The 24563-nt window shown below is 35.2% G+C and overlaps 1 protein-coding gene across 6 annotated transcripts in view; it reads left to right on the forward strand.

The window, feature by feature from the left end:
• The window catches only part of GABBR2 (gamma-aminobutyric acid type B receptor subunit 2), a 477830-nt gene that overhangs the window by 135204 nt on the left and 318063 nt on the right, over window positions 1–24563 (forward strand). The gene's annotated exons all lie outside the window — the stretch shown is intronic.

A 24563-nucleotide genomic window follows, 5' to 3' on the forward strand; every position in this document is an offset into this window, starting at 1 on the left:
GAAAAGACACCATTCAGAGCTGTTGTTTCAGCAAATATATGCAGAATATCCACATCAATTTACACTACAAATTTAGCCTCTTCATTGTTATTTAGCTTCCTTATTGCCTCTTGATTTTAGTGTGTGATTATGAGAAGGAGAGGAATTAGGTACCTGCTGAGCTATAGTCCAGTGTTCTGGGATGTCATTTTTAATGGAAGAAGAAATTCTGGTGTATCGTTCTATGAAGAAGATGAATTGTGAAAGGAAATGCTTGTGATTTTTTTTTAAATTTATTTTTTTAAGAAAAAGTACCCTTTTCCTACTGAAGACCATGTTAATAGTACATTCTTGACAATTTTATGCTTTTGTTCTTCCTCATTTTTATCTGTTCAAATCTTTTCAAGCCTTTTCCATTCAGATTACGGTAGGTTTTCCAAGTGTGATCTCCCTTGAAATTCACCAAATATATGGGGTCTAGAAGTTCTTCTTTAACATGAGGCAGAGGGTATTTTCCTGACACAAAATAAATTGAGTAGGAAGTTTTCCACTTCAGAGTAAATTTGATAAAACCAATTCTAACTTTATATACATTTTTTATATCAAGCATAAAGACTTGTTAAGATTCAGCACTGTGAATTTGAAGTTGTTTGAGTGGTCTTGGTAGATGAACTGAACACATGGTTCTGTGTTTTTAATAAAGTAAATGCAAGAAAATATAGGAAAAAATGATATGATTTACTTCTCCAGCATAAGTGGAATTACTGGATTATTTGTTGTACTTATGTTTCAGAAACTATAGGAAGAATGGTTTGAGGACTGGAATACTATATTCATTAGAAGACCTTAATATTTAAATTTATGAAAATGGTACTATAACTATCTGGGAAGGTTTTGGACAAAGGTTTTTTTTGTTTGTTTGTTTTATTTTTTTTCTTTTTTCTGTCTAGTTTCTCTGAGATCAAATAAAGATTTAGAGAACTTTACTTTTACACAGGGAGTTGATCAATAATCTTACTGACCTTTCTGACTTAGCATAATAAATGTGATAGAATTCAATGTTCAACGAGAAAAATTCAAATGTGTGTGTGGGGAAACATCATCTTTCTTTGTGAACGGTAACTGCAGTCTCCTAAGTGTTGTGGGAGCTGTGCTCTTACTGTAAGTCTTCCACATGGTATATTCTAGATAAAGCACAAGTTGTTGGAAGTTGTTGTGGAAAGTGTTAAACAACTTACTCTTGCCTACCTTAAATGAGGAGCTGCGTATGGGGACTTTCAGTGGTCCTCTGAGCCTCACACCATACTCATCCTCCTTGTTAAGCGTGTAGGGAATGTTTGCCACCATGCAGCTAACAGATAGAGGTGAAAGTCTGAAATAACAAAGGCATTTTTCTGTTTGCTTGTCTGTTCCCAATCCTTTTCTTTCACAACTCTTGTGACTACAAAGAGGTTGCATTGCTGCTTGGGATCTCTGTTGACATACCTAGAGGCTTTTAAAACCCAAGTTACAATGATTATTCTCTGCATTACTTTCTAATGGTTATAATCAAGAAGAAAGCTATCTAAACTGTTAAGTAACATATAGAGGGAGACTTCACAAACAGTGAATTATTTACTCTATAGGAGGAAGATTTAAAAATGTCTCATTTTTTCTGTCAGTTTTCAACATCTACTGTTAAAACAACAGTGTAATATCTATGACAGGAGGGTTAGTCAGGTATTATGGCTGTTTTTACAGTGAAGATATACTACAGGCTTTGTCAGCAAGCAAAAAGTCTAAAAGGGGAAAAGTAATTCACTAGGGAAGCACTAGAAAAGATAATGGATTTACTTTCAAAGGCTTTCAAGTGTGTTTTTGTAAGTTGTGTTTTGATATATACCTTTACTGCAAATAAAATCAAGTCTGAAAAGTAATATTAGCTTCCTACTGACTGCTTGGGTACTCAAGCAGATCAATGATATAGATTACTTTTATTTTCTTTAGTGATATATTTAATATAACCAGAAAAATAGTTTTAATACTGACAGAAAATCTACAGAAAGTGATATAATTTCTTTCCACTAAGTTTCTAAACTAATATTTACTCAATTAAATGAATTTAGAATATTGTTTCCCCCATGCAGAATCTAGTGCCCTTATAAATAATAAATATATGCTTAAAAACAAACACAAATTTACCAAATTTGTTTTGACACTGTAGATAGTTATAAATCTATTTTGTAGAATCAGTTTCTGATAAACAAGCTTTGTCAGCTTCTTGCACATTTAAAGCAAACAACTTTATCTTTCTTCAGTTGATTTTGTTTTTCACATTATAATTTATTTTTTTTGAGAGAAGGGCAGCATTTGTTTAAATAAGGTGTTTTTGCTTTTTTGCTTCATTGATTTTTTTTGCAGACTAGGCTAAAGGAGGCACGTGGATTATTAATATGTGTCTGTTCTGACTGGAGAAGCAATTTACACATTATGACACTTGAATCTTCTCTGAGAAAGTGACAAGGAAGACTGCATGTGGTCTTTTTTTTCCCACTTTGCTGCTTTAATATTGGCTTACAGGAATCTGTTCTATTTTCAGTTATTTTACCAGAAATATTCTCACAGTTTGTAATTAGGGATTTAGCTGGGTGACTCTTTGAAATTTAAGGGACAAATTAGGGTAAGATCCTAGTAAAGAAGAGTATATTTATTCATGTGTATGTGTAAGAGTTTTTGAATAGTTTCCATTTTTCTGGCTCCAGAAGGAAAAATCTGATACATGCACTATGGCTCTTACTATAAGAATATTTAAACAGTTCTCAGAAAAATTACACCCTACTCTCTACACACCCAGTTTAATGTATGCTCCTTTTTGGGAGAGAGAAAAAGTGTTAATAAAGTTATTTCAATTTGACTGTATTGATTGACATTACTATAAAGGTGTTTTATAATCAGTTAGTTCTAATGGCTTTTGTCTAACCCTAAAAATTTAGAAAGATTTTAACCATTTTCTGTGTATGAAAATGCTAACATCAATCATGGGTTTTCTCTGTTTCTAACGGTTTTTTTACCTTAATAATGTACATTTGTCATTTTTACTCAGCTGTCCTTTCAGGTGATAGGTTATGTCACTATAATTCACATGCACGATTTGTTTGCAGTGACATAGTTTAATACGTGCAGTGGAAGGTTTCCACTTCTGATATCAAAGGTACCAAAAGATATTCCTTTGACAGTCACCACTTCATTCTTTACAAACAAGATGAGCCCTGCATTTGCTGTCATTCATTTTAATAATCAACAAAACTTTGAAGTAAAGAATATTTTTAACTGAATGTGAAGTGAAGGAAGTTTCATTTGTCCTTGTTTCTCTGTAATACTTAGGGTTTTCTTGCTGAAACATGTTTAATTTCAGTCATTAAAAAAAATATCTTTTTATGTGTCTATCATTTAGTACCTCAGTGTGTTAGAACTGAACACTGTCTGCAACTCCACAGCTTTCCTCAAAGATAATTTAATACATCTGAAAGATGCCTGCTACTCCGTCACCTTAAAATACTTTCTCAGTTTCTTCTTATTGCTTAATGAACTCTTGTCTGTGTTATTAGGCAGTGTTGATTGTTCTCTGACTAGTGCTATCAGCCCTGCTAAAAATGAATTCACCAGCAAACATTGTAAAATCCTATTATTGTTGTACAAATCACATGGTCCGGTATGCAAGATTTTGCAACAGATGCTACAAATCCACCCCTCCCCTTTTAATGCTACTACTACTAATAATAATGATAATAATGTAATACTAATAATAACATATAAATTGTAATAAGTTTTCTACTTTCTCCTGTATGCCATCTCATCATGGATTATTGAATATTCTTTATTGCACACTTATTATAACTTTTCCAGGAAGGCCAAGTGCATTTTACATCTTCTCTGCTCTTGCAGGCTCCAGGCAAGAAGATATTTTTGTTCAGAAAAGAACGTGCCACTTGATTTGATGCCCAGAGCACTGTAGACATATTAATAACTTATTTTGCATTTAACTAAAATTAAAATGCCCTTCTGCATTAGACCTTAGGACTGAATATATCTCATGAGGAGGCCAACTTCTACCCTGAACTGTCCACCTCCTCTTCCCTTCTTAAGTGTATGAAATTAATAATAATATCTAAATATACTACTGGTATATATAGGAAACCTCTTTGTGAGTTCAAATGTCTCGAAGAGCTGGAAAACCAGTCAATTTTAGAACCACTGTTTTTTGGCTTTTTATTTTCTTCCTGGCATTCCTAGAATTTTCTTTCCAGATCATCCTGTTTCTCATTTACTTTTTTCTTCTGTGTTTCATTGTTTTTGAGAACTCCCAGCTGATCCTCCTTTGCTTAGGCTCCACTTCCTCTTGCAACTCCTTTCCAAAAATGTATCATTGAACAGTTAATGCCAGCACTTAAAATGAGTGAACAACCCAATTAGATTAACTGAGAGTAGAATAATTCACGTCTCAGACTTTTATTCTCTGCCAGCTGAGGAAGACAAAAGAACATCAAACAGCTCCCAGGTTCTGCCAGGCATAGCAGTGCAACATATAATTGGGTCCATAATGTCTATGCTGGTGATGATGTCTCTCTTTTCTGCCTTTAGAGGGTAAGGACATTTGCTGTTTGCTCAGATAAAATTAAAGAGAAGAAATGAGAGAATTTCACACATTCAGCCTTTTAGATTTGGGGTGTGAACAAATATTGGTAACTACCTAAGTTTTGCTGGGAGCTAAACCCAGTAGCTAGCCCTGCTGATCCAGTTTGTGGATGTTCACTACTCCGTCCATACCTACAGCTAGCTTCCCACAGATCAAGTTACATGCTTGCTCCTACATTGCCCTCTCTCTCCGCAGCATTGGAGAGAGAACAGAGTCACAGTGCTCGTATGTTTGTAGACAGCTATCATGGACATCTTCCAAATGGGAATTGCAGGGAATACTTTGATGAGAACACAGTGGAAGTTTTTGTGCAACAGCTTGTAGAGAAAGACGTAAAGTGCACAAAAGGATATGATGATAAGACTGATTTTCTCTCAGTGGAATATTTGCTCTTCTCAGACAAGAGATCAGAGGTCTCAGGTTAAAAAAAAAAATCATTAAAATGACTGTTCTGTGGTTCACTCAATGTGACTGATACAGAAAGAAGGTGATTTTTCTGGCCAAGAATATACTCTATTCTTCCTTCTGGCCTTCCTGATCAAGCTTCATATATTTGTGAATTGTTTGCAGCTGTACTGCTTATGCTTTATGTGTTTTGGTTGGTTTTATTTTGTTTTGGTTTTTAAAGCTCTAAGACAAAGTTATTACTGAAGTACTGGTGAAGTACATATATATATACATATATACATATATGTACAGATATGCCTCTGCTCCTCAGAAAAAATGCTAACAGGACCAGGATCTAAGCAGTGTGTGTTTCAGACATCAGTCCCACTGCCACAGATCAGAGGTCAATGCCACCACCTTTATCAGATGGCATGTTGATAACTTGATTTCAGTTCCCCTCCTTCCCCCACCCAGTGATGAATAAATTTTCAGCGCTAGCCAGGACATGCGCATAAACTAGTCTTCCAGAGGTTTCTGAATATGATGTGCTCTTTACATCTTTCCTCATCCTCAGAATAGAGATAAGGTCTTGAACTTCTGAGATGAATTTCTAAATTTGACGCTATTCTCTATAACTTATTCTCACCTTTCCCCATCTTCTAATCTTTCCCTCAGTGAAGGAGATAGCACAAGTGGTTTGTTTGCAAGATGTACTGCCTACAGCAGGCCCCCAAACCTGCAAATTCAGTTTATTGTGTGTGTTTTACTTAGATGTCCTTTCCTTGCCCAGCAAGACAAAATTTCAGAGATGGTGAGGATATACAGCCTCAGCACAGGCTGGTGTTTTGGAGAGTTGCCAGACACTTTATGTGATGTCTGGTGTTGCCTCTCATTTGCTCAGGCCAGTTTGTAACTAATCTCCTTGAGGTTTAATTCCATTTTGGGTCAAGAAGCTAGTTAGCTGTTGACATAAATGCATCCTCTCTCACTTTAATCTGCATAAATTTCAGAATAAGTGGTTCTGAAAAAGTGTTTCCATTGGAATTTTTCAGAGATGCTATATATATAAAACAAACAAAAAGAATGGTGTGCAAATCATTTAAAATTTATTTTCCCACACCTTCTTAATTTCATTTTCAAAAGGTGTCATTGAGGGATGTCTGGAACAGTAGTTTCTTATTGGCATACTATTTCATACTTAGGAATACTTTGCAAATTTGCATCCCTTTATAAAGTTTGAACAGACATTTGTGCTAGAATTCCTGTGAAGTGATTTCCAATGGTTAGTTTGTTATGCCTTCAATAAAATTCAAATGATGAATATTTGTCAGACATAAAGTGAGAAAATAGTTTCACTGTGCTTTAGTCATTGCTTAACAAAACATGTCACTGGTTAATGAGCTGGACAGAAGCCTTCCAACCAGGTGATGTTGCATTAACTGATATATTGGGTTCTTTGTTAAACTTGAAACATTTCAGTAAAGCTTCATACTTGGGACTATATTTAATTCTTCAAAGTAATAGCTCTTGCCAATCTTTACACAGTTTAAAGTGGAATGTGGTTATTACCACAGGGGACACTAGCAGGGACACTGCTAGTTATTAATCTTCCTGATTTCTGGCTGTAGTCAGTGCAGAAAGAGCAAGAGACTGCCCTCTAGAGAACAAGATCAGCTCCTGAGTCAGGCATTGCCTTCAAGAAGAGTCTCTCCATCAACCACAGAAGAAGGCTAGAGAAACTAAAATAGCATGTGCAACTAGCCTGGATTTCTAACTCATTAGGAATGCTTAATTATATCAACATGTTGCAGATTTTTCTGTGATATAAATTCACCTTCCATCTGCACAACCTTTTCAAGACTTATTTTTTAGCTTTTCAGCTTCTAGTCAAAATATCTTCTCCGCGAGTGTCGCAATTAATATGGGAATGTCACTGAAAATTGTTTCAGATTTTGTATCTGAGGAAAATGTGGAGATTATTTGCATGGGAGGCAATAAAACACTACATAACCTCTTACTGCATGTTGTTCATTTTAAAATGGGTTTGCAAGGAGCTGGGCATTCTCTATAGCTTGTGCATCCAGTTGGTAATATTTATTTTAAAACAGCACTTGAAAGTGCCAGTCAAATGAAAGCTGTTTCGTATACAGGCAGAACACCTACTTTGTAGACCCATATTCAATATTGATAAAGATCAGGCATCACATGCACCCAAAACCTGAATTTTCTACAGTATTCTATGTATGACTTATTCTCAATACAGCTAGATAGATTTCACACACTTGTTTTCACTTGTTTTGAAATATATATCTGTATTACAAGTCTTAGTTTTGGATCAAACATGGTACTTTCTGTTCTGTTAATTCCATTGGAATGGTATGTCTTTTAAGTACAAGCTACATAGTTTTATTCTTTGTACCATAAAATCATACTAAAAGTTTCCTGTTATTGAACTGAGTGAGCTATGATATCTGCTGCTCTGTTTATTTACCATATCAGAGACTACTCTTTAAAAACATACTAATTTCATACTTTTGCATTGAAGAAACCAAGATGTCGGTTCTGTATTGTGAGCATGAGGTGTTTTTTTTTTTTTGTTTGTTTGTTTTTTAATCTTTGGTTTTAGTTTGTACTTGTGAAAAGGTTGGGATTTCTAGTTGAAAGTGTGGTTTTGCAGAATTGCCACTTATTTTGTCTAGGTTGGTATGTTTTGTTTCCTTACATTTGTAGCCTGTTTTATTCTCTTGCATGCTGCATTCTACCTATGGACCTCCTGTCAAGTCAAGTTCATTTCCAAAAGCAACTGCTGTGTTCAGATTCAATTCTGTCATAAATAAATTCCATTTCCAGTTAATCCACATTCATGTGATTTATCCGCATTACTTAGTTGCTTACCAAAACTCAGGGGCTCTATGGTGTAGCTGATTTCACATTAATAAAAGTGGGTTGTTTCCTGACTAGGTACTTCCAAATATCATTGAATGAATCACTTAGAAATTCCGAACTGGACATCAGTTTTTGGAGAGCATACAAGAGAAACTTATAAAATTGGAACAAGCAGTTGTGTTGAAATTAAATGACTTATGAAACTGGAGGAATGTTACAAGAGTTTTTGCTTGAGTTTGTTGTTGATATTGTTGTTATTATTTTTATTTTTAGAAAAACTGGCAAAATCATGTCAGGGAGACCAAAATGGATGAACTAAAATTAGTAGTTTCAATATTTTATAAACAAAAGAAATTTCACTGTCATTTTGAAACTATTTTTGTTTTCATTCTTTTGTTGTATAGCAAAGGAAAAAAAAGTGGAAATTAAAATAAGACTTTTCAGCTAGCTCAAAATAAGACTTTGTACAGAATTACACATTTTCTTACTTTGCAGTGATCCAGAACAAGCTTATCTTTTTTAATCCTTCCTCTGTGTTCCGTTACTCCATATAGTTATTGTGTTCTTTCAGCTGACTGTTCCCACTGGTATTAAGTGGAGACCTGTCATGTTTCTTGGGAGGGGGTAAGAGGATGCTACCTCAGACACTCTGGAAAAGAACTGGAAGGTTGGAAATTAGTACCTTTTCGGCTGAAAGACGCAAATGGAATTATTCTATTTTGAAGTGCTCTATTTCTGTCTACGTGTAATTAGCATGCAACACAAATGAATATGGATAAAAAACATGGACTCTATGTCTAGGTGCTAGTTACAACGCAGTCAGACTGACAAGGAATATCGCTTTGGTCACCCACTGGGCGCTTAATCTTAATGACTCCAATGACCAAAATTGATTTTATTTTAAAACCTGCAGCTCATGAAAGTGAAGGAATTTTATCTTCAAACTGTTGATTCAGTAAGGCATATTGAGTAATGGGTGATTCTTTTTGGCTAGTTCTTTTATATTGGGAGGTAACTCACAACTGGGAACTGTCATGGTAAGATAGAACTATTAGTCCCTCTGTACTTTATGAATCTACGGACAGGTCTTGTTAGATTCAAGTAATTTGTAACACTCACTGAAGCTGAAGGTTGTTGCTCAGTATTAGCTGCAGGACCTTAATTAGACAAAAATTGATATTTCATTTAGGCATATTTAAAAGCATCTGCATGTTTCTCCATCTTACGGTTACTTTTCTAAAGGATCTACAGAATACTGTGTTGCATGTTTTCAGGTACTTTTTTGTGTTTCCTTACAAAACAACTCTCTTAAGTCTGACGAACCTTTTCAAGTCATCCCATTTTGATCTCTAAAATCTTGACGTGGATCATATTACTTAGAAAATCTACTTTTATTGCTGAATTTCTTGGTGATATAAAGGAATCTTTTTGTCTGGTTTTAACTTGTCCCTAGAGAAAATATAGACATGCATTATTGTTTTTATTATCCATTTTTAGGGTCTGTTTTCACATAAATCAATGTCTCCAGTTCCTGAAGTTACCCATTATGCATTGTGCTGCTTTATTTTCTTAGGAATTTGTTGAAATTCCCCATTTCTTCAATAATTTTCAGACATTTGCCTTTCTATTTCTCTGGGCATGGCATTCACTTTATCCTAGTATCATTGATACTACAATTTGACCTGCTTTTGCTTGGTTGTTTATGCTGACCTTTTTCCACTTGCAGATCTTTCTGCAACTGATTTTGTTGCATTTTAGTGTATTTTTAGTTCCAAATTATTTTTCTATATCCAGATCACTTCAACTTCTTTTTTTGACAGAGTACCTCAGTGGAACATAATTGAGCCAGATGTGATAAAAATAATTTCAGTTAGTACGTACTGCCATACATGATACTTGCATCAGCAGTTTAGTTTTGACATTTACAGTTCCAAGTAATTAATTTTACAATTTCTTTTATAATATAATTTGTAATTCTAATGTCCACTTTTGAAATAAATACAAACAGAACAAAAATTGCCCCCTCAAAATCTAAAAGACCTACTTAAGGTTATGTGAGCCAGGTTACAGAATCTAAAGACAGATTTTAGAAATCCACCATGTAAAACTTAAAAAAATAAAAAATAAAAAAATTTGAAAGGGGCTACAAAATAGTAACCTTCTGTATGGTTCAGTCACTTTTATTGAAGTACATGGCAGAGAGCTGTTTCACTATCAGACCTACAGAAAAGGAGTATAGTATATCTTTTGTGCTTAATTTTTCAATGATTTCATTTTATAGTGAATAGGGATGGGGAGGTAGGGGAAGTTTAGGCTATACATTTGGTGAGATGAAGGTTATTCCTTTCATGTCAGAGGTATCCTTTTTATGTCTTACAAGACAGGATATAGTAAACAGAAGAAAATATATTATGAAATACAAGAAAAATATGCCAGACATTTGTGTTATCTATAGGTAATAGATAAAAAATATTGACAGCACTTCCATTTTCTATTTCATCTGTTTTTGAGGGTTCATTTATAAGAAGCTTTCTGTCCCATTTGGCTGACGAATACTAACATCTGAATCTTGATGCAATCGGCATCTTCTCTTACTAAATCATTCATGAATGTTTCACTACTTTTAGTCTCTTTATTCTGTCAATGACTTTGTGATATAAATAGAAATAGAGCTTTTTGATTTCAGCAATTTGATGCATTCATAGTTGATGCAGATCATTAGCTCTTTTAAATGCATAAGTCATGGACCCTAATTTTACAGTCTTTGGGCTTTAAACCTTTTGGTAGTGTTTGCACTCGTATCTTAAAGGAGTAACTTCACAATTAAATTTTTGTGCTGAATGGAATCAATCATCCTACAATAATAGATACATACCTACAGAACAACAATATTAAAATTAGTCTCCTAGGAGAGAGAAGAAATATTATTAGCCAAAACCATACCCAATTGAAAGAACTTGTTTTATTCAACTTAGAGGAAAAATAAGATAATGCATGATAGCATTAACACTGTAGGGAACAAGAACTGGCCCAAGAACCACAGGGAGAACAAAAACTGTCTCCAGCTCATTACATGACCTTCAATTAAAAGAAAATGAATTTGTGTTTGTAACTAGTGATAAGCACTTAATGCTTCAAGATGTGTGCTGTATAAGAGCTACTGAGCTAAAAGTTGAGAAAAATGTCAATCAGAAGAAAAATTGTTGCTGCAAGTAAATCTGTTGGTGTGCACAAATGTTTCTGCAGAACTTTAACAAAGGCAGAACAACAATGACAACAAAAACAGACTATGGTAATACATGCAGCTTTATTCAAGAAGTAGAAGAAGAAAAAAAATGGCTAAAAAGAAAAGAGTTTGCTCCAGGAGCAAGGAATCTGTTATCTTTCCTCACTTGAATTATGCTGAGCAGCTGAAGAAAAAAAATATCTCATTTATATCATTTATATATTTATATATATACAATTATTCTTGTTAAGAGAGATTTTGACTTTTCTGCATTACAGGAGCTTTAGAAATAAAGTAAGCTGCACCACTGGGGTATTAGTGAGTTAATGTATTTACATATTAATGCATTAGTGAATCCGTGCATGAATTACATGTCTTAAAAAAAATAAAATTGCTCTAGGATGTTTCAGTGGGGACTGCCTTAATGTTGACGGATAAAAATAAATCGATAAAGACAGCAACAGTTAGATAGCTTCCAAATTATTTAAGAGTGTGACCATATGTAAAGTTTAGTTTGATGTCAGTTAGCTTTTAGATATCAGCATTATTTTGTCTTACTCCATTGTTAAGCCACTTTCATGACTGTGTGGAAAACTGAACATGTTGGGTTGCTTTTTTAAATCTATATTTAGTGCTAAATGAATTTTAAATGCAAGTCAAAAAATGGAAATGCTTATATAGCAAGAAATACAGAATTTAGATTAGATTGCAGGTTTTTGCTCTTGAAGAACAGGCAGCTGCAGTGATTTTTCTTTTTATAGAACTAAAAGAGAAGAGATGAACAAACTCCAATGGAAAACCTCAATTTGAATGGTACGAGAGTGTCTTTCATAGAAGAGGAAACAAATTGTTCTGTGAAGGGTGCTTTGTTTACTCCATTTTTATTTGATGAGAAGTTGCCCTTCATTTAAAATTCTGTAAAACATTAATGCAACAACTTATCTCCTACAGAAAGGCTGAAATAAGTGACAGTAGTCACATATGATCTGATATAGTTATGACTCCACCAGGATTTTTGATTAGGTTGCTACACATGAACTGGTAGTGGGAGTGGGAGGCCCCTGGTATAAAGTGCTTGCTTCTGAAATGAGCGTAGGTAAATACAACATTGCGTCTGAAAGTTAAGAGCACTGCTGTCTTCTGGAAACTTCTCTCTCTAGTTTTCTTTGTTCTTTGTTGAAGAACTGTTTCACAATTATAATACCATTATTTTTATTATTTATTTTTTTATTTATTATGAATGGTTATGCTATATAAAGATGTATTAAAAAAATCATAAAACTATAGAATCATTCATTTTGGAAAAGACCTCTAAGATCATCTAGTCTAACCTTTAACCTAGCACTGACAAGTCCACCACTAAACCATGCTTACATGGTAAGCATAAGCTCTACATCTACATGTTTCTTGAAGACCTCCAGGGACTCAACCGCTTCCCTGGGTGGCTTCTTCTAATGCTGCACAACTCTTTCACTAAAGAAATTTCTCCTAATATCCAATCTAAACCTATCCTTCCCCTTGTCTAATCACTTGCTGCTTGGCAGAAGAGCCCAATCCACAACTTGCTACAACCTCCTTCAAGGTAATTTAAAAATACTTAGAAAACCGGGAAAATTACCTGGAAAAATAAAAAAATAAAAAAGTGGTGCAGTGGAATGCACTACATCTTGCCAAGTTTCTACTTCAGCTATTTGATACTGGATTGTATTGTATGATTTATCTTTTTTATTTTTTTTTTTTATGGGAGTACAAGAGCATGGGAGAAGAATAAGAAACAGGGTTTTGTTTGGCCTTTTTTTTATTTTTTATTTCTGTAATGTTTAATAAAATTTGCACATTTGAAGGATTAGGAGTCTAAATGTATACTGAAAGGGTTCACCTTAATTGCACTGCTGAATCTGGAGAACTATTGTCCTTTTCTCACTTTACCTTCCCTCCTCCCCCCACTTAATTTCTTTCTCTCTATCTTTTCTGATAACATTTATGTTTTCCTAGCCCCTTTGCAGACTCAGTTGTGTCCCTCTTTGTTTTCTTTAGTTTCACACTGTAGGAATCATTACATGGTTTTAATTATTCTTGACACCCTTTGTGCTTACAGTGTAAGAGCACAGATTTGTATATACTTAAATAGAGTTTTGGGTTTTGTATGGTTTTACTACATGAATATTGCATCCTGTGTACAAATACCATCAATCTGCAGGTATACTGCAATTTGTCATAGAATTATGGAACCATTTAGGTTGAAAAAGACCTCTAAGATCATCAAATCCAACTGTTAACATAGTACATGTCCATCTTCCGCTTGCTCATCTGCCTGTGGAACAAAAAAATGTTTTGGCACAATTTAATGTCTTGTATGGACAGAAAAATATGAAGGGATTATCATTTTCACAATTTCTAGAGAGATCAGAAAACAATGACATGTGGACATGAAAGCATTTTTAGTGGATATTTATTTGTTAGCAAATAAGGTAGCAAAAAAGAAAAGGTATAGAAAATCTCTGCAGTTAAAAGGCAGTTACTAGCACAGATGTTCTTTATTGCAATCTGAATTCTGGAAGTGGCAGCCGAAAACTATGTGTACCTTTGAATGCAAGTGTTAATAACAACTGAGACAGTAAAATGTAATTATTGCATGTCATTATACTATCACCTGTGCAGTTGCGAGGTGTAGACTGAATATTTTGCCACGTTCAATTAGAAGATAAAAGTAGCACTGTGGAACCAAGTCCATTAAATGAGAATTTAAATCACTGCAACTGAAGTAGCGACTGTAAAGTCCTCCCACATTCTGGCCAACAAGGCACATTTCATGATTATCAAAGCTTAACTTTTCCAGATGTAGGTCACCAAAGCTGGTAGTTTGGGTGATGTCTTCATTTTTGTCTTCACTTTGATTCGTTTGGCCTGTCAGATGTGTATGATTCTGTTATGCTCCCTGAGAAGTGGTAGTCACAGGAAATGTGTTGTCCTGGAGAATGGAGCAGAAGAAGATTTCCCACCATGTTTCTAACAATGTCCCTATGCACTCTTGTTGGTGCTTACCATACTGTTCAGCCTCTTATCCAGTCTCAGGCCAGTTCTCCAGTCAGCCTGGGGAAAATGCCTCTACCTTCTTTATCATACTTTTCCTTGCAAATGGTCCCTGTGGGGCTGCAGCACCTTCCTTATTAGAGCCAAGTGATAGGGAGTGACATGGTCAGACCCATTGTGGCTGGAAGACACCTCCAGTGATTGTCTGGTGCAATGCACCTGCTCAAAACAAGGTCATCTTGGAGCAGGTTGTCCAGGACCATGTCCAGTCAGCTTTTGAAGATCCTCAAGGAGGGAGACTCCACAGCCTCTCTGGCAACCTGTGCCAGTGCACTGTCACCTGCACAGTATGGAAGTGCTCCTTGGTGTTCAGACAGAACCTCTTCTATTTCAGTTTGTGCCCATTGCTTCTATTACTGCACAACACTGAAAAAGAGCCTGTATCCATCCCTTTGCACCCTTCATTGAGGTGTTTATACACATTGATAAGATCCCCCAGAGTCTCCTCTTCTCCAGAATGAACAGTTCCAGCTTTCAGAGTCTATCCTCATAGGAGAGATGCTCCAGTCCCTTAATTGTCTTGGCTGCCTCTTTGCTGGCTGGACTCATTCCACAAAGTCCATATCTTGCAACCCAGTTTCTTCACCCATTTTTTCACTATTTTCTTTGACGTTTAAATGGTATATTCTAATGAATCTTCTTTCAGATCACCATTTCTTTATTACAAACACAATACTAGAATCTGTACTAGTTGTACTTTGATGCTGACTGATGCATGAAGTTGGATTCTCTTTTCTCTGATTCTGCAAATGCACATCAAGTAAAATGGAAGAGTACTGGTTTTAAAATTGTGATACGTCAATTATACTTCATGTCAACCAACCAGACTTGAAACTCAAATGTGTCTTTTATTTGTCATAAACAAATAAATTTGACATCTTCACCCAATTAATGTCAGCCAAAAGAAAACAACGCAGTCCTATATAAAACTAGGCAGCGGTGCTTTAATCTGTCAGAGAATACCAGCTTCCTTTACCTAAAGAACTGCTGTCTGAATTCTTCCCACGCTTTAAACTGTGACCTAAAAAACAGCACCCATAGCCCCAACCAGCAGCACCAAAAACTCCCCACTTCTTGTTCGCAATATTGTTGCTTATTTATATTACACAGTTGGGTATTGCTTTCTGAGTCTAAGGCACTCTCTTTCATTTCCAAGGTTTTACTTTGTGTTTAAAAATCAATAAAACATATTGATTCAAAATATAATTAAAAGCTATCATTTCATAGAATTAAAAAGTAGTAATTTTCTTTATTTGAAACATTACTACAATTTCACATGCTTCAGGGAATAGTAAAAGTAAACCCTAAAAATGTCATGCAAAACCCCAAATTTCAGACCATAATATGTCGCTATTTGGTATGAATAGAAAAAACAAACAAACAAACAAACAACAACAATAAAAATAAGCTTATCTTGCCTATCTTTGAATTTCTTGCTTTGTCTTGTAACCATTTGATACTGGCTATTTTCAGGCAGCAGACTACATTTCATTTCTTGTATTTTCTTTTTCCCTTTTTTACTTTTTATTTTATCTAGAGTTCTAGCTGATGAATATAAAGTCAATACTGACAGAAAAATCATATTTAGGAAATTTATGTCTTGTTCTCATGTAGAATATTGAATAAAATCTAGCATATTGAATACAGAAATGTTATTATTTGAGGGTTAGTTTTGGAACACAGAGTAGTGATGAAGATTTATTATTTTTATATCATGTGCCATATCTCAATTTAGAAATTAAATGTCTTAATTTTGACCTTCAGGACAGATGTAACAGGTGTATTTTTGAAGTACAGTTCCCAGTGAATTTCTTCTTATCAGTATGGAAAAATTTGAAAAATCTTCTCTTTAAACACTAGTTTGTTATTGTCAATTTCTTATTTCCTTATTTCAGTTAGTAAAGTTAGGCTGTTGTTTTAGTAATATGTCTGGCATTCTGGCATTTGCCTTTTTTTTATTTTTTATTTTTCTTTATTTATTACTGTCACACCTCGGTGACAGTGTCCTATAGAGTGATTTATTCTGATCAGCTGCCAACAGGATGATACTGTGAACAGTGATGAAAAGTAAAGTAGAAACAGGTTTCAGACACCATTTTAGCTCAAGAATCAGGAGCAAAGTAATCTCTTCTGGTTCTACAAGCTCATGACAAATACTGTAACTGCTGCAAGACCTACAGTCTTCCACTCCAACACCTTCAGTCTGGTTCTTCGAGAAAAACTCCAGGCTTGGAGTTGGAAATCTACCCAAATGAAAAGTGAATCTTCAACAAAATTATCTTCCCAGAAAAAGACAATTTTTCGAGCATTCCTGCAACATGTATACTATGTCTGGAACGGTTGTCGCATGGAAAGGTCTTAAACTCCTTGACATTTGCTATCTCAAACCCCTACGGAACTCTAATGCATTATTAAAAGCTAAAGGACTCAAAATGTTGTAATATTGATATTAGGTGCTGAGTTGTTTGAAATTCTCCTCTTAATAATTAAGCAACCTCATTTTGCATCAATACCCAGTTTCAATAACTCTATATTTTACAAAAATATGATTTATCGTTAGGGAAACAAAGGCACGGGTAGTCGCAGCATGACTACAACCTGAGGAAGGGATCAGAGTAGTGCTTTTGCCATCAGCTACTCTTGAGTAGAGATAGCTAAAGAGAAAAAAACAAACAAACAAACAAAAAAAACCAACAAAAAAAAACAAACCTTAAGGCCTTAAGGAAGTATTAAAGACAGAAGTAAAAATAATGAAGGAAAAAAGAAAAGGTGTTACATTAAATTCACTGGTAGAGTCGATGACAGTTTTATGACTGCTGTTTTTGTCCCCTGAGAGACAGTCCGCCTAGAAGACTGTGACTCCGTGTTGCATAAAGTTCCCTGTTGACGTTCCCTGAAGACCTGCCCGCCCCCTTTGCTTCCAGCCCTATCCTCTCTGCACACCAGCCGTGTCCTGGCAGCTCATCTTTCTAGCCAACAGGACTTCCCTATCCACTGATTCAAATGAGCTGCAGTCTCTGCTATTTTTCTTTTTGTCCTGCAAGCTTGACTGTCCTTATCCTTCCTTTTCTTGATTCAGGACATGGACAAGTTACAAAACTTAGTGTGGCTTCTTCCCCCCGCATCTTTCTTAATTCCTTCATTTTTTAAAAGATACTCTCTGGTCTCTCCATCTTGGACATAAAAAATAAAAATACAGTCTAGACATCCTAGGAATGCTGTGACTAAGGTAATTCTGGAGCAAGCAGTGGCAAAGCAACTTGGTGACTTTGAATGTCAGCATACAGCTTTCCCCACAAAATATTTCCTACTGAGAGGCAGGCTACATTAGCTCTGTGTCACTCTGGGATGGTTTGGTGTGTTCTGGACTGAGCTAGAAGTGCTGCTTGGCACTACACTCTGTATGTTTAAAATTAGTTCATAGTTAGTTCTGGCCTGTTAGGCTTGTTGCCCACACTTAACCTTATTACCCTATGCCTCCTGTTGTTGTGCATCTGAGTGTGGCTATTTTCTACACAAACATGCACAGACCGTTCTGAAGCAAATCTAAATCTTGCAAATATAAATCTATGAAACATGTAAATCTAAGTTAACAATCTATGTTCTGTGGCGTACATTAGAAATCTGCCTTCTTGCTTTGGTCTATTTATTTATTTATTTTAATCCAGTCTTTTTTTTTTCTTTTTTTTTTCCCATTATCATTTAATTGTTAATATTTCATCTGGCATCAAAGCAATTTCATACTGGTTTCTTCCTTAAAATTGAAATATACCCATGTTTCAATGTTGCTGAAACAATACTACAGTGCAAAAATCGAAGCAAAGCTTTTATATTTTTTGCAGTCTGTTTAGTGATATCTCTTAATTGCTCTAACAGTGGAGCAGGATTTTCACAGAAACTAGATTTTTAATATAAGCTTAAAAGTAGTCTCTTTAGAAGGATTTGGAAACCTTTGCAATATCAGCTTTAGGGGATTTTGAGTATCTGAAATGCAACAGATAAATAAGACACTTATGTGCCTTTTTAGTACTTATATCTTTATATCTGATGATCCTATCATGCCATATATATATGGTCATAAATATAGGACTGCAAAACAAATAATGGACAAATATGAGTTCTTTCAGTTGCATAAAGTTAGCTAATGCAGTATTTTGCCTTTCCTCTTATTCTGGTAGAAATTATCTCTACACAGACCAGAAACAGTGAATATCAGTAGTGAATATAATTGTTCCCCTCCCTCCCCTCACCGTCCAGAATCTTCCAAAAAAGAATTTGCCTAGCTTCTCAGATGAGTTGCTTCTTATAAATAACATTCTCATTGAAGTAAAGGAAAAGCAAGTAATGATTGTGTCTTAGCTAGTCTTGCTTTGAAACTCAAATGCTCTTCTGTGTTATCACATGCCATTTGCCCTGAAGAAGGTACACGACATGGTATAATGAAGATATGTTCCTTGAAGCTCACAATTTCCTGAGGTCATTTTTAGAAATTTTTTGAGTGTTTTTTTTTTTTTTTTTTTCAGAAAGCCTTTGCCATTGCATTCAGTGGTAACCACACTAAGTCCTTGTGATCTCCAGAATTCACCAGAACTGTTCTTTTTACAGCACATGCACAGTATTTTTTCCCTGAAAAAGCCAGTAAAATAGCTTTTAAAGTCAGGATAGTATGGCAGATATCAGTTTAAAGCTTATCCTTATTAATCTTGTCCAAAGTTACTTGCTGGGGTAGTTTCTTGATTTTGTTCTTAGCACAGTATACTTTTATGATTTGCAATTCTTCAGAAAAAGAGAATGTGAAGTAAGAAATTGTGTGCTGAATGAAGTATTACAATTTTTTAAGCTCGTTTAGAAAAACAATTCAACTGAAACTGAAAATAATTTGATTTCTGAAGCTGAAGAGTTCATCTGGTGTGCTGTTTGGTATCATTATGACCAAGCATGTCATGTCTTTGTTCCTGTGATCTTAGGTATGAGTATAGTAGTGTAAAGTACAGCATAATATTTGCTTAATCAATATGCCTATTAAGAGATGACTCATCTGTGGCCTTATAAGTACCTACAAAGAAAGTAGGGCCCTTTACACTGTCATGTACTCAGTGTCTAGAAAGTAAAATTAGCAAATTAAGAATCATATACAAATGCTTAACAGAAACCATAATTAGGCACTGGAGTAGAGCGACGATTTAAACTCAGTGTCACTTGGAATATTTAATCAGGACTTCTCCAGTTCACTAGGAATTGGGTGAAGTCAGATGTTATACAGATGATCTGACAAGTTCATATCATTCTTTTTCTTTGAAATTCCAGTAGTCTACCAACCAGTTTAAAATGTGATGTACACTGCTTTATTTTACAAAAGTGTAGTCATAAAAGAGAAAGAATCAATTATGCAGAAACTGAAGATAGTCTACTACACAGTCCTCTTTTCTTCCAGGTTCTTATTTTACTTGGAAGTCTTCATAACTGAAAAATTGACAAATACATTAGCAGGTGGAGAAAAGGTGTTAAAAAATCTGAAAGTGAACAAGGTACAATTTAGTGAATCTGTAAGACTGTTCAGATGCTAATATGAATTAACTATGCTTCTTGTTGATGCAACAGACAAAAAGGTAAAAACACAGTTTGAGTTTAATAAACAAAAATAATGTTTTTCTTGAAGGTGTATGAGCACTAATTGAAACAGTTACTTGAAAAGCTTTTTTTTTTTTTTAACAATAGATCTCATGATTTAGTTCAACATTATTAAACTGTATTTACTTCAACATTATTAAAATATATAACTTGTAGAAAACTTATAGAATCACAGAATACTTGAAGTTGGAAGAGACCTCTGGAGGTCATCTGGTCCAACCCCACTGCTCAGGCAGGGACACCTGCAGGACCACTTTCAGGTGGCTTTTGAAGATCTCTGAGGACAGACTCCACAGCATCTCTGGGCAACCTGTGCCAGTCATTGGTCACCTGCACAGTACAGAAGTGCTGCCTGGTGTTCAGATGGAACCTCCTGTGTCCCAGTGTGTGCCCATTGCCTCTTGTCCTGTCATTAGGCACCAATGAAAATAGCTCTGTCCTTAGGAGAGGCACTCTAATCCCTTCACCTTCTTTGTGGCCTTTCTTTGGACTCCGTCCAGTAGCTCCACATCTCTCTTGTACTGGAGAGCCCAGAAGTGGACACAGTACTCCACATGTGGTGTCACCAGTGCTGAGTAGAGGGGTAGGATCACCATCTCTGACCTGCTGGCAATTTGTTGCCTAATGCAGCTGAGGATACTGATAGTCTTCTTTCCTGCAAGGTCACATTGATGATTCATATTATGTTCATCATTAATAAACAGGGAAGTGCATAGCTGGTTTGAAATCTTTAGTTACTTATTCCTAAAAAATCAGATCTTTTTTACTGAGACAGAAGTACAGATGCCTCCAAGATGGAAAGGTTACAAGTTGTACTACTAGGTTTAGTTTATAGGAAGCATTTATGATGATATAATAGTAAAATAGTTTGAGTGCATATCCAGTTGACAGTATCTGCTGAAATATAATATCAGCACAGAAGGAATTTTAGATAAGTGAATATGTTCAATATTTATTTTGTAACTATACAGTTTTGGTTGCATTAAAATAAATATTCTGAATTAAGCACTAAGATTGGCTTAGGAGCAGTGACTTCTAAAGTCTGTATTGTGGTAAGTTTGGGCATTTAAAAAATAGCACTTGTACAGCAACAATATATAGCAGTGCCCTCATCGTTTTTCTGTTGACATATCAAAATCTGTTGCAGTGTGCAAAACCTGATTGTGGATGGCCTTGGAAAATGAAGAGGGGGTATTGTATAGAAACAGCTTCGGTGGGAGAAGGAAAAGGGGAAAATAAAATCTTTCAAACCAGCTCTTTACCACAAGTGACAAACAGGTTGTCATTAAATGACAAGCATTAGGACCTCTTCCAAGGTCTATTTATTAGCTTCCAGATATTTTTTAGTCTATCAGCTACTGCTACAATTTGAAGGCATGATTAATCCTACTGCTCAGTGAAAACCTTATGCCCACAAGAGAGATCACTGATTTTAAGAAAAAATGTTATGGGTACAAAACACTGTTCCTGTGATGCAAATTGCAAAAGCGGACTCTGATTGAGATCTATACTATAAGGATGAGAGATATCCTTTACTTGTGATTAAAAATGAGTTAAAATCATTGCATAATGAATTGGTATTCAAAAGGCTTCTGGAAAAACAGAAAATATAAATATCGAGGTAAGAAAATCTTAAATAAAAACTAAAAATCAGAAGAGGAGGAGAAGCAATTCTTGTATCCCCCAAAGCTTTTTTTGTTGTTGATTGTTTCAACAACTTTAAATTTCACAGCTCTTAGTGACATTTTAATGTATAGTTTGAAGATACTGAAAAGACATGTATGCTAGAATGTGCATAAGGAGGGATGAAGTTTGCACCAGAAGCCTGCCTAATGCCACTGTTAGTTACTTACTGACATGGGTTCTTGATTTCCTTGTAGTCTGGGCACCCAAAAGTGCTTAGCTTGTCTGCTGCTCTCTTTTGCTTAGAACGAAAAGAGCTGGTTCATAATTTTCACCTTGTCAGACATAGATATACAGAGGGCATCCACACTAGTACATCAATTCATATGTGCAAGCGACTATAATCTGACTAGTTCTGTATGTTAATAAAATGCATTGCAGCCCTGAGCATTAACCTTTACAGGTATATATAAATCCTATATAAAAGGGATATAAGGAGAATGTTAAAGAAAAAAAATATATATATATAACACTCCTATTAAACAATGAAAATAGTTTGAATATTAGAATGTGCATAAAAAATTGATGTATTTTAGAGAGGTTGATTGGCATGCATTCTCACAGAAAATGGGGAAGACAATACCCACAACCATAGTTTTGCTCAGGTAAAGATGTTAAGACAGCAATGACTATCACACCAACACTAACACTTTGGTTGGAGGCCTGTGGTCTGCTTGTGCTGCCTGGGGGAAGAGCTGTTCTCCCGATGTCACATCCAGCAGCTCCTGCCTTGGCTGGGGAGGATGAGACCGGCTTCCATGTATGGATTGTTTCTTCCTTTATCAAAGTTGTCAATATATAGTTATGAGGATGCAGTCCTTTAGGAACTCACATCTTAAAGGTTTACTACTATTCTGCTGCGTTCTTCCCATGGAAACAGAAGCGAGCAGAAAAAGTTGCTCTGTTAGTTGTGACTTATCTTCAGTCTTCAGTCAAGATCCCTCAGTCTTTCTGAAATTATCTTGAAACTCATTGCAGCTAAAAGGCTGAAAGACTCCCAGAGACAGATACTCTGCCTAAATGCAAACATTAAGTATTTAAATTCTGCAGTCTCAAGTGAAGTTGCTTGTCTATAATGACTGATTTTTTGTAAATGTAGTATTGATAGATATCCATTAGTACTTTAAACCTGTAGACGTAAGGGAATATTTAATTATTTTACTATGAAATCAAGTTTACAAGACCACATTTTGTCCATTTAGTTCTCTAAGCCATTGGTAATGCCCTTGCTGACATTGTTACAGATGCACAATATGACTGGTGATTTACAGGAATACAAGCACACTTTATTTATTTATTTATTTATTTATTTATTTATTTATTTATTTATTTATTCCCCGTAGTCTTTTCAAGGATGGGTGTCACAGGGATGGATCCATCACTGCACTGAGTTTCAGCCATGATGCAGCACAAACTGTAAGGCATAAGGGGATGCTCAGTGCTTAGTGTTGATGCACTTTAATGACCATGGATAGGTGTTTACAATGTGTTTGCAAAACACCCTCTGTCTGTAATACACACACACATATATATGTATTTCTTCAGCAGTAGATAATGACAAAATACATAAGGATCTGTTTATGATAAATATCAAAAGCAGCATGTGCTCACTATGCATCAAACTTCCAGGCTAAAGCCAAGGCTTTAGCATGGCTTTGGCTGTAATTTTTTGGCAGAAAATTTTCCCAGATCATAAGACGCCTGAAAGTTAAATGTGCTGTGCCTGTTAGAGAGTTTTATGTTAAAGAATATGAGGAAATGTGGCATGTTGTGAATTAACATATTTTGCTGATACTTGTTAAAAACATCAAGTACATAAGTACACTGTAGGCATTAAAGAAATAAAATCACAGAAGGCTCTGCCCCTAAGAAAAATGGAGCTTGGGGTTTATGGACAATGCCTCAGTCTTAGCTGGCAGACAATATTACTTTTGTCCAGTAGTTTTAGTAAGAATTTATTTAAAAAGCAAACAAAAATGAGAAGGTGGATAGGGAAAATGATAAGGCCTATTCTGCCCTCACATAAACACTAAAAAGAACGGATTGTACTAGAATCACTTGTTTCTCTGTGTATGTATTTATTCATTGTATATACAGTTATGCAAGTATCATCTTTGGTTTTCTTATTTTTTAATTAAAAATCTGGTTGCATTTACTGTTGGCCTGACATGACATTACATCCTATGCAGTCCTGATGGCAGCTCAGTAGGCTACCACAGACACTACAGTAGAGCAAATGCCAACTCATGCCTGCAGGCAGATGGGAAAGTAAAACATGCGTGTTAATTCCAAACCGTTTAAAAGAATAACTTCTCTTGCACCATGAGATAAAGACATATTAAAGAAAATATGTCTTTTTACACAGTTAGATAAATATGTTCTGTAAGACCAATTACATTGGGTAATGTGTTTGAACAAATATGCAGCAATTAGGATATTTTGTTGAGTCTGTCTGCTGTAACTACCGAACATATTAAAACCATGTTGGTAGCAATCTTCTTTATTCTTTTTGTTGCTTAAAAAGAAATTGAGTTGTGAAAAACTGGAAGTTAACAAATATTTGATGTTCTTTTTTCTTTAATCTGTCATATATGTTCAGTTAGAGAGTAACTACTTATTCCTCACTAGGTACTGTAAAATGGGAAAGTTAGCATCTCTTCTTAGCATTGTTCTTCTCGTGTCATGTTTCATTTGGGATAGACTGACTTTTCCAGTACATGAAAAAATACGCACACACACACAAAACAAATAAACAAAAACACAAAACCTGCTGTTCTTCTTCTGACCAAGGAGAATGTGCCTTTGCTTTGCTGAGACGCAGAAGTGCCTTTTATATTTCTGTAACTGCAGTCCTCTGTTCCCATCGTTTTGGATCTTCTACAACAAAAACAAACAAACAAAAAAACCACCAGATTTTTGTGGTGGTGTTCATATTACATGCTTCTTTTGTATATTTTTTGAGTATGAGTGTTCAGTTCTTTTAGGAGTAGTTTGACTTATCCA

Source organism: Anser brachyrhynchus (assembly GCF_964034855.1).
Source record: "Anser brachyrhynchus genome assembly, chromosome: 2".
Taxonomy (NCBI): Eukaryota; Metazoa; Chordata; class Aves; order Anseriformes; family Anatidae; genus Anser; species Anser brachyrhynchus.